The sequence below is a fragment of the Mercenaria mercenaria genome, chromosome 9 (genome assembly GCF_021730395.1).
Source record: "Mercenaria mercenaria strain notata chromosome 9, MADL_Memer_1, whole genome shotgun sequence".
Classification (NCBI taxonomy): Eukaryota; Metazoa; Mollusca; class Bivalvia; order Venerida; family Veneridae; genus Mercenaria; species Mercenaria mercenaria.
The window spans coordinates 29775096-29787222 of record NC_069369.1 but is presented as its reverse complement, the minus strand read 5'-3'; the positions used below and the strand labels follow the sequence as shown (position 1 = coordinate 29787222).

At 35.8% G+C, this 12127-nt stretch overlaps 1 protein-coding gene across 2 annotated transcripts in view; it reads left to right on the top strand.

The window, feature by feature from the left end:
• The first annotated feature begins 27 nt into the window (after positions 1-27).
• The window catches only part of LOC123546816 (C-terminal-binding protein-like), a 45248-nt gene continuing 33148 nt past the window's right edge, over positions 28-12127 (top strand). For both annotated transcript variants that reach the window (XM_045333396.2, XM_045333394.2), the window contains exon 1: positions 28-163. The gene's annotated coding sequence lies outside the window, so the exon portion shown is untranslated. The remainder of the gene's footprint in view (positions 164-12127) is intronic.

Here is a 12127-nt window from a genome sequence, read left to right as displayed (position 1 = left end):
TTATGTCACGGCGTCACGTGAAATAACGAGGCTTCGAATTTGTGAAGAGTTCAATTGAATAGCGCGAGGAATCCCGCGGAAAGTACACAGAAAATACCGTATTACTGTTCCAGGGGACTTATTCTGCGATTGACATCCTAAAATAACAATCCATATTTTGAAGGTGATTAGTATTACGCTTTATTTGAAGAGCAGCACTGAAATATACTGGTTATAAATGGCCATTCAGAACAAAGGATGTAACAGTGTAACGCTATTTTGCACGTGAATGCAAAAGTTTTATGCAAGAACCATTATGTGATGTATATCAATAGTAAACAGTGTCTTCTTGAGTGCATGTGTGTAAAAGTATTTACTTGTAAATTTAATATTCATTGTTCATCAAGCACTAACAACCTGTGTTACTACTCTGTCTATTAGATCTATCTTCCAAATTTTGAAATTATACTGTCTAACCATTATACAGGGACGTAGACATTTGAGCGGTGTCTAGCGATCCGGTAAAAGGACACTTGCCGTCACACTAACTATCTTGTAACACCTAGCCTGTCCTTAAAAGTTTTCCCGGCATCTGGTAATTATATAACTTGCAAATAGTCCGATGTACATGTTTGGTAAATCGCGCAGCTCAAAGTATAACGTATTTGCTATTATTGCAACTATTTGTAAGTCAGGCAACCTTTATGATATTAACATTTGTTATATGCACAGGGTAACTACTTGTGCGTTTGGTAAATGAGTCAGCTTTAATAACATGGATGATATCTCCCTATAAAATTGACATTTTAAAATTTGTCGAGCCCGCTTTCGGTGAACTTTATATAGCCATCACTTTTGGCAGGTCGGTGTATGTGCATTCATCCGCCCGAATTTGCCTGGTCCATTACTTTGACATGCATGGACCAATCTTGTTTATATTTGGAATGTGCACTCCTTCTCATTGAGGTAAACATTCATGCCAAATATAAACAAGATTGGTCCATGCATGTCAAAGTAATGGTCCAGCAAAAACTATTTGCATAAACTCCATGTTCCAATTTCAGAGGTCAAGGTCACAGTTGGAGGTCAAAGGTCAAATTGAAGTTTGTTTAGAGCATAAAAATTTCTTCTTCATGCATGGTGTGATTTTGATGTAACTTGGCATGAATGTTCACCATTATGAGACAGAATGTCATGCACAAGAACCAGGGCTAAGGTCAAGGTCATAATTGGAGGCCAAAGGTGCTGGCCGGCTTGACATTATGCCCGTGGGCATGCATGTCATCTCCTCTTTTGAGTGTTACAGACATGTACAGAACAATTCAAATTTCAAAAAATTTCATCTCCTAGGTATTAGCAGATTCTGAAATGACAACAATATTTCAAGTAGATTTTATATCGATGTTATTTTTATGCCTTTATAGTTTAACATTTAAAGACTGAAATACTATCGCAAACAAGCATATTATAATATTTTATTTTGTCAGAATTATGCCCCCTTTAACATAGAAATTTTGTGACAGTTTTGCAAGTCTGCATGTTTGTCAGGAATTGCTTGATCAAATGTTTTCAGATTCTCCACATGTCTTTAGCATCATAGAATGACCTCACTTAGCAGTCAGGTCTGTAACTCGACCATCTGATATGATTAAGTATTTCATTACATTTTTAGCCTTTCTGAAATTTATTATCCCCCGACAAAACTCGGAGGGATATAGTTTTGGCGTTGTCCATCCTTCCGTCCGTCTTTCCGTCCGTTTGTCCGGAGCCATATCTAGGAAATGATTGGGAATATTTATATAAAACTTCATATACATGTTCACCACTATGAGTTTTTGCGGCCCGCCAAGTTTCAGTCAGATTGCCCTAGTAACACCAACTGCGGTACAATTGGGAAAATACCTCTGTAATTTTTCTTAATTAGGAATAATTGAAACTTAATGAAATATACTTGATTTTTTTTTTTTTAATAACATTTTAAAATATGTGATGGTGTATTGATAACAGTAAAAAATACTGAATTTGATGAGTAAAAGTTTACAAAATAGTAAAACTGTTGTTGAAAAGCAAAGAAAACTTAGGCAGTAACAATGGTTTGGGAATTTTAAGTTCAACATTTCACAAAATAGGCCATAGTGAAGAAATTTGGTTTGTTCTATGCCTCATACACTTCGTGAAGGAATGGATTCAAAGTTGCTCAAATACACACCCTTTAATATCTGAATACAACTTGCTTTGACAAACTTCCAGTCGAACATACTTCATGTGAAGATGGTCTGTGCTAAAAACTTTGCTATTTAGAGAATGGCACGGTTTGTGGGGGCATCCATGTCCTATGGACAGAATCCTAGTTTATATATTGATGAACATTTAAAGTGAGTAACAGCTGCAGATTCTCAGGTATGCAAATTTAAATCCTAACGTTTTGCATTATAACATAGATAGGACAATATTATACTTGGTTCTGCCGAGGATCAAAAATAGTGACGGGACACATGTCCCCTTGGTATGAAAAATGTGGGGACATTTTCAAAATCTTGGGGACAAGATTTTGTCATTGAAATAACACAGTAACATAACTAAAATTGAAGTCTTTATTTTAGTCCAACCATCAGTACTTTTATATTATCAACTCTCCTGAAATTTTGAGTCACCCTCCTTTTTGGCTTCATCCGAATTTTTGCACCCTTTGTGGTTTGATTTTGTGACACATTTTCAGTTTTGGAGACAATTAGTGTGGAAAAGTAGACAGATTTTAAGCAGTCAAGGGGCACACTTTCATTTTCACCTCCGAGACAGTTGGTGGAGAACAGTTAACAACATCAGGTTTGTGTGGTCTATGGGGCTTTTTATAAAGCGACATGAAGTACTCGGCCGTTAATCATTGGACTGAATGTTTTTCTTGTCTGCAGATACAGAAAAGTAGCTTAAATTGTTCAGTGTTCATCAAAATGACGTTTTTGCGGGAAACTCTTCTGTTCAGATACGGAATGATTCGTACTCAGTTCCGGTCGTCCCATATGCACATTCGTCCCCAGATATTTCCATAATGCGACAACTGACACTTCTAGACCAATTTTAGTGCGACATTCAAGATTTTTGCGATATCACACAGCCTCGGCAGAACCCTGATTATATATACATCATCTACAGATATAAGATAATTAACTTATTCTGCAGTTGAGATACTGAGGACCACATGTCTCTTTGGTAAGAAAAAAGTGGGGACATTTTAAAAATCTTGGGGATAGCAACTTTTAGGACACATATCTTTGAACAAAATTTTTTAAAAATACTGTAATTAAAGTCTTCACTATTCCATTACAATTGGTAATCTTTCAACCAACTGTCCAGAAATATGCAATCACATTTTCTTTTCTTTTTTTTACTTTGAGTTCTCAGCACCCTCTGTGGTTTGGATCTTTGCCAACTTTCAGTTTTTGAGATCATGGGTGCGGAACAGTAGATGGATTTTGAGCTGTCACAGGACTCACTTTCAACTTCCCAGGCGGCAGTGGTTGGGGATGGTGTACAACATTGGATTTTGAGCTGTCTATGGGGTTTTCAGGGGCACCACATGAAGTACTAGACCAGTCAGCTTTAGGTTAGACGATTTTGTTGCCTGCTGGTGTAGACATCTGCTCAAAATCGTCTTATGTTTTTTCAGTGTTGGATCAGAATTAGACATAACCGAAGTTGACTTTTTGCGGAGGAAAAGGGAATGTAGATTTGTACACGGTTCCGATCTGAATGCGGATTCATCCCAAGCATTATCGTTACTTGACAGTTGACGTTCCAAGGCTAATTTTTGTGCAACATTTGTAACTTTTAATTGAGATTCCCTCGGTATAGCAGCCTTGGCAGAACACTGGAGATATTTAGTCCAGTAGGAGGCTCTGTATTGCATGGCAAAATTATTACATATGTTAATGCATTAATAAACACTTAGACAATTTTAATATGTAGATAATTAGTTACAGAGCAGTTTAAACAATATTAGAATGTAAAATATTTCCCAAAACAATGATTTTGTTGAGAATTTTTTCCCCAATTTTATGACTTTCCCCAGAATAAAAAGGGAAAGTAACTTGTGTTACATTGAAAATTCACTAATCAATGCTGCAACAAGTTGTTTCCCTTAGAACTGATTTCTGAATTAACAAAAACACCACTTGAAGAAGTTTAATTTCAAATATTTTTAGCTATTAAACTAAATTTATTTGAATTTATGAGTTGAAATTAGTTTGGTCTTGTTAGAAAATCAACATTGAATGATAGTACCGGATCAAGTTTTTGATCTCTTGTCAGCTCGTCAGAGCATTATATTAGTCAATAGTTTATGTATTTTCTATTTAAATATTTAAACATAGTCATCCTAACATCCGCTCCTTTGTCTTTTAAGAGTGAAATGGGTATTATTTGAAAACAGATTTTTATGCAACATGAAGTTATGCAAGCTCTTTGTTGAGGATGAGAAAACGCTAATAGATCAGTGTTTTATCATTGATTTCGTGATGTTTAGCTGCTCTGGCATGTATAACGTGATCAATAATTATAGCGGCCCAATGTAATACAGCCACATATAATAGTGCACTAAGCTTTTGCATTTCTTAGATGATGTTTCCAGTCGCATGCTTGGAATATTTCAGTTTACCGTACGTCTGAGCAGTTTTAACGCTTCCAATTTTTTGCAGTTCCAAAGTTAAGTTTTGTTATGGTAAGATAAATTTTGACATTAATGACTGATTGTCTGACATGGTAAGGAGATGCTCAATGACGAAAGCTTATATAGATGAGTAATTGAACTGACATGAAAACAACTGAAGAAAAAAAAAAGAAATACAAGAAATTGCTTGTTTCGTAAGTTGTCTTGAATGTATTTGTGTTGAAGTACAAGATTGTGAGGTGGAATATTCTGATGACTTCATAAAATATAGAATTTTGCTTTACTTCTTTCCTCAAAACCTAGAATCATTAACCCTTTAATATCATGCTGGACACGACTGATTCTGCCATTGCGATCAGTGCAGATCATGATCACCCTGCACATCCGTGCAATCTGATCATGACCTGCAACTTCGCTGTTTGGTATACACCCCTTTTAACAGTTAATGGTGCAGTCCAAATTGAAAGATGGACAAATTCCCATGATTGTATTCTTTATTCAAATTTTGAATAAAAAAAAGGACATTGTCAAAAAATTTACGCACAAAATCAAACGTTTTCTCAGTACTTGAAACCTTTACCCCTTGGAATAACGTACACTTTAGTAGAAGCCTTGGCGTTGCCTCTTAAAATAACATATATTTTAGTAGAAATCTTAGTAGTACTATACAGTATACTGTTCATGGCCCCTTAGCATAAAATAAGTTGAGTAGAAGCCTTAAGCCTTAGTATTGAACTGTTCATGCCCATTTAAGTGCATGCACGTAAATATACATCCTGCAAAATCATGTTTTTGCAAGGCTAAGGAGTTTGCAATAAAGATACTTCCAAGTGTATCTAATTTAATGAATAAAGGGGAAATAAATCCTTTGCAAAAACTCTTGACATTAAAATAGACTAGCTTACGATACACCTGAAAAGAAGCCTAAGTATCGAGCTAAATCCCAGTGTATAAGTAAAATTAAAATTCTTTGTGTTCAAAGTATTCCTATATTGATTTGTGGGGTTAGGTGAAGACTTTCCCACTGCTATAGTGGTCTCAAGCCCTGTCTACTCCTCCTGTAGCAAGTGAAGTTAAAATGGGTGATTCCTAAAAGCCCCTTCTACTTTCTTCTTCAAAATTAACATTTAGCCTGCTAGCGGCAAGTGATTCTGCCTTTGCAACCAGTGCAGACCATGCACTGGTCGCTATTCAGTCAGTAAATTTTCAGTGAACACCCCTTCCAATAATAAATGGTATTGCCCAAATTGAATGATGGACCAGTCCATTTTAGAAATTTAGCATTGTAAGGGTTAATGAAACCCCCTTCATATCTCCATAAAATAACTGTTTTGGTCAAGACCTCATACTGTGAAATCATTAATATTCGTGGTTGAGTCAATCCACGAAATTTAATCCCAACGAACAAGTAAAATTCCCATTCATTTTATGTCCACAAATTCTTATCCCCCAGAAATTAAATGAAACTGACCATAACCACGAAATTTAATGCCCACGGAATTAAATGATTTTACAGTATTACAATAATCAACCTTGTTTATTGTTCATGATCCCCACTTTGTAATATATATACATGATTAAAGCAGGTGTGTGTTAATTGAAGCAATGAAACATTCCTAAAATTGTCATACTGCAAATCATCTTCTTTATGCATAAAATAGGTCTCATTAATTTTAATTTTGGTCGTCTTTGCGGCCTTTTTTAATCATCTTATTTCACATTGATAACAGGATTGGTAACCTCAAAATGTTTATCAAAATAATGACTTTTGCTTTTTTTAATGAGAAAGTAATGAATGCAGCCTGCATACAAAATTTATTCACTGTGGAGTGCTCTTGTTTTGATCTTGAATGTTAACCGATACTGTACATGTTTTGGTACAAGTTTCCTGTATATCTACATATCTAGTACATGTGTAGATTGTTATTATCCCAACATTCTTGACAGTTGAATAATAACTTCACCTGATAAAAGCGAAACTAGGCCAAACTCATAGAGCTTGCATTTTGTTCAAAGGGAGATAAGAGAAAGTTTAAAGGATGTACATGACTGTAATATATTTTGCATACGGATATAAGGTAGAAAAATAAGTTTACTTAAATTATGAAACTCGTAAAAGCAGATGGTATGAATGAAGGAGTGGACATTTGTTAACCTTTAGCCTGCTGGCGGCAAGTGATTCTACCCTTGCGACCAGTGTAGACCAAGATCAGCCTGCACATCCGTGCAGTCTAATTATGATCTGCACTGTTCGCCATTCAGTCAGTATCTTTTTGGTAAGCACCTCTTTTAACAGTTAGTGGTACTGTCCAAATTGAAAGATGGACAAGTTCATTATAGAAATTTAGGAAGGTAAGGGTTAAATTGAAACCAATTGCATTTATCTAGAAGTCTTGGCAGATTTTGATATTAAACTGCAAGTTGCAGTTTGTGAGTTACACTTCTGTGAATACTGTTTAATTTTGTTCTTGTAATTTTATTCCCACCCACCATCTCAAATTCTGGAGAGGGGCATTGTTTTGGCTATCTAGTCGTGTTTGTCTGCGGTCACAGTCTGCTGTACCTTTTTTTTAGATGGATTTTTTTAATACTTTCCCTAGGATTTTTAGCTCAACTTTTCGAAGAAAAAGTAGAGCTATTGCACTCGTCCCGGTGTCGGTGTCGCCGTCGCCATTGGTTAAAGTTTTTTTTTTATAAAGTCAAATATCTCTGTTACTATCAGAGCTATTGACTTGAAACTTAAAATAATTATTTACTTTCAAAGTCTACACCAGGAGAAACAATCCCCATAACTCTGAATTGAATTTTGATGGAGTTATGCCCCTTTTGACTTAGAATATTTGGTTAAAGATATTGATAAAGACAAATATCTCTGTTACATTCAAAGCTGTTGACTTGAAACTTAAAATAGTTATTTACTATCAAAGTCTACACCAGGAGAAACAAACCCCATAACTCTGATTTGAATTTTGAGAGGGTTATGTCCCTGTTTAACTTAGGTTTTTTGGTTAAAGTTTTATAAAGTTTTTACCGGCAGAGCTCTAATTCAGAGTCAAGCACTGAGAAAAGTCGAGCGCGCTGTCTTACGGACAGCTCTTGTTTTAGATTGTGTTTCCAAAGGATTTTTAAGGTAGCTGTTTCTTTCACTGTATGACAGAGGCTCATATTCAGCAACTTTGCAGTTACAAAACTACTGATCAGAATTTAAAAAGGCCACTTCATAATGGAAAGAAAGTTTCAAAAAGTGGCTATTTTCATGTATTTCATTATGGAAGCAAACTGTAGCAGCCATGTTAAGCAGTCCTCTAAAATTGTTTAAATGCTTCAGCTTGACTGATTTTAGGGGACACCAGAGCTAAAAATAGAAGAAACCTTAAAACAACTGCCTGATGGATCATCACTAGACTTGGTCTGTAGCCTCTTTTTAAGGTCCTCTTATGGTTGTACTTGACTGATTTTAGGGACTGCCAGAGTTAAAAATAGAAAAACTTTTAACAACTTTCCATGTTGATCTGCTTGATGGATTATGTTCAAACCTTGTAGTATTCTAGTATGGTCCTCTCTCAGTTTTGTTCAAATAATTGCACTTGTCAGATTTTATTAGCTGCTGGAGATAAAAATAGACCTGCTTGATAGATAATCACCAAATTTGGTCTGTAGCTCCCTTGTATGGATCTCTCACATTTTGTTCAAATCGTTTTGCTTGGCCACTTCTAGGGGGTGCCACAATAAAAGAGAGAGAACACTATGAGCTTCTTAATAATGATGAGAAGCAAGGTTTAAAAAAAGACAGTTCTCCTTAGTTGAAGGAATAAGGCCCATTTCGGCCTCTATGACTTGTTGATGTTTTCGTAATTTTAACGTTTTAGCTGACTATTGTGATAGGTCACCATCTGTTGTCTGTCCTCACTTTTCTTGAGATGACATCTCAAACTTCAGGTCAGAATTGTTCAAAGCCTGGTCAAAAGCATCCTGGTAATACTATAGTCCTCTGTCCAGTTAGCTCGAATATTTTAGCTTGGCCTATTTTTAGGGTCCATCAGAGCTAAAAGTAGAGAAAAAAAACTTTAAATGACTTTTCATGAACTGCTTGATTGATCTTCATCAAACTTGGTGTGTAGCGTCATTATTAATAATATCTGTCATGTGTTTACGAATCGGATAGAAATATCCGTCCGGAGGGCACATGCGCATTGGGCGTTAATGAAGCTTGCCGAATTACCGCCTATGCACAGGTGGCCGAGGGACGGATATATACATCTGATTCGTAAACACATGACTGATATTTTTTCTTGCATACCGTATTTTACAAACAACAAGTACTGTAGAAATACTTTCTTTGTAGAATTATTTCTTATAATAGAGAATGAACACAAAGCGCGGGAAATTAACATGCGTAAGCAGAAGTGACGTCATGATGTTTTGTGTTACGCACAATAACAAAGTTCCACTTAAGTTTTATCGTTTGTAGCGTAACGTTATGTTCTTACTCTAACGGAGAGAAACTGTCATGGTACCTGTTTTTTTCGTATTTTACATAAACAATATATTATCAGTGCATGAACCACTAGTTTTCATTAACAGCACGAGAGTCATCTGGCATGGGGGTGCCAGATGGGTTTTGCTGGCATGGGTAAAATCACCGGAAATGCCAGTCCGGTGTGCAAGGTCCTCTCCAAAATTTGTTCCAATTGGGACATTTGACTCCCTTTAAAACAACTTCTTTCATGAACTACTTTATGGATCTTATTCAGACTTGATCTTTAGCATCATTATTTAATTCAATGGGGGCATTAGGCCCTTTCAGGAGCCACTATAGGTAAAGAAAAGAAACACCTATTGACTAATTTTCATAAACTGCTGGATTGATCATCATTATAAGGTCCTATTCCAACTTTGGTCACTCGGTGCACTTGGCCCCTTTCAGGGGCAGCTACAGCTAAAAATAGAATTACCTTCAAATGACTGCTACTCATGAATTGTTGATGGATCTTCATCAAACTTGATCTATAGCATCAGTCTAAGGTCCCCTCCCATACCTGTTCATAATTATGGGGGAGCTTGGCCCCTATTAATGACCACTAGAGCTAAAAATAGAAATATCTTTTAATGACCTCATAAACCACTTGTTGGATCTTCATCAAACTTGGTCTGTAGCATTATCGTAAGGTCCTCCCAAATTTGTTCAAATGGGTGTTCTTTTCACCTTTAGGGCCTGCTAGAGCTAAAAATAGAAATACCTAGAATGGATTTCTTTTCATGAACTGCTTGATTATCTTCACCAAACTCTAACTTCGTCTAAGACACCTTTTATCAACTTCTCATGAATAGTGGGATGCATCTTCATCAAACACATAAGGGCACTTGGCCCCTTTTAGGGACGGCCAGAGGTAAAAATAGACCCATTATAAAGAAACAGTTTTCTGTGTGTGTGTGTGGGTGTGTTGTCCACCCAGTTTTAGAGACAGAAGAACCATATACTGTAAAAGCAGAAACTTTCGCGAGGGTTTAATTTTCGCTATATCGAGAAGCCCTACTTCTCGCGAAAATTAATCCTCGCGTAAATATTTACAATTAGTATAATTCTAATTCAAGTTTGATGCCACTTTAACAATTTCGCAAATATTAAACGTTGCAAACATACTCAAAATTTCAAATTCACGAAATTTTGACCCAGCGAAAATATGTGCTTTTACAGTAGTGTTTAAACTTTGACTTCTACCGCCTCTGGAACTTTCGATGCCAGTTCTGGCGCTTAGTATGGTTCTCATCCAATGTTGCACACTCCCTAGCTTGTTTAAGCTCGAAAATACAGGTGAGCAATCTAGGGCCATTATGACCCTCTTGTTTAAGTGAAAACACTCTCTTTTTTTTTCCCCACTTGTTTACTTTCCCCTCAGTCAGACATGAAAGGTTACATGTGTATGATGTACATACCAACCTTGTTGAAAGTCTTTATAACATGCAGTAAAATACCAATACTATCTCTAGTTTCATCTTTAAATAATTGCAATGATTTTTTACACCAGGCAGTTAATATAAACCTAAGTAGACAAGTTATGTCATAATGAACATTTTGTATAAAATTTCTAGGTGTGCATTTTGGTTTTCCTCCTTTTTATTAAAATAGTTTCATGTGATAACTTGTCCAAAAAAGTGGGATGTCAGTCAAAAATAGCCATAAAAGTTGCTACACTCTAGTTTTTGCATGTATTTCTGTGAAATCATGAATATTCATAAGACTGCAATTTTCATGGAAATCTTGTTTTCACCAATAAATGAAATTGTATTCAAACAAGTGATATTTTAAAAATTTCAAAAAATTAAACATTATGGTAATTTTATCTGTAGAATTCATAGTAATAATATTGAATTTAAAATGCATAAAGTTATGCCCCTAAAAAAGCAGTTTTTACAAATACTACGGAATTTCATGATTTTAGATTTTGTCCATTTTTTGAATAGTACAAATATTACCATTCAACAATTCGTTTTGGTATGTTGTACAAAGAAAGGATCTTGTTGAAATTTAGGGAGGGTAATGTTCTTCTGAGATTTTGCTAATAATATTTTACTGTATATAATTATTCTTAGGAATTAAATGTAAAAGAGTCAGTGTTTATTTGTGTGGTAACAACTTAAATAGGGGAAAATTAACATTGTAATGGAAATAGTTTTTGTCTTGAATATGTAATTATGTTACACTATAGAAGAAAAATACTTAAAAGCTCACTGTCTTGTGTTTTAAAAAGTAATAATTAATAATGTTCTAAGACTTCGATTGGACAAAAAAACTAAAGGGAAAATTTTGTTGGGTGGATGGGGGAGGGAATTTTTTGTTTTTAGCTCGACTATTCATAGAATAGTAGAGCTATTGGACTCGCCCATGCGTCGGCGTCCGCGTCGGCGTCCGCGTCCCGATTTGGTTAAGTTTTTGTATGTAAGCTGGTATCTCAGCAACCACTTGTGGGAATGGATTGAAACTTCACACACTTATTCACTGTGATAAACTGACTTACATTGCACAGGTTCCATAACTCTGTTTTGCTTTTTTACAAAATTATGCCCCTTTTTTGACTTAGAATTTTTTGGTTAAGGTTTTGTATGTAAGCTGGTATCTCAGTAACCACTTGTGGGAATGGATTGAAACTTCACACACTTATTTACTGTGATAAACTGACTTACATTGCACAGGTTCCATAACTCTATTTTGCTTTTTTACAAAATTATGCCCCTTTTTCGACTTAGAATTTTTTGGTTAAGGTTTTGTATGTAAGCTGGTATCTCAGTACTCACTAATGGGAATGGATTGAAACTTCACACACTTGTTCACTGTCATGATCTGACATGCACAAAGCAGGTCCCATAACTTTATTTTGCTTTTTTAGCTCACCAGAGCACAAAGTGCTCAGGGTGAGCTATTGTGATCGCTCACCGTCCGGCGTCCGTCCGTCCGTCGTCCGTCCGTCGTCCGTCCGTCCG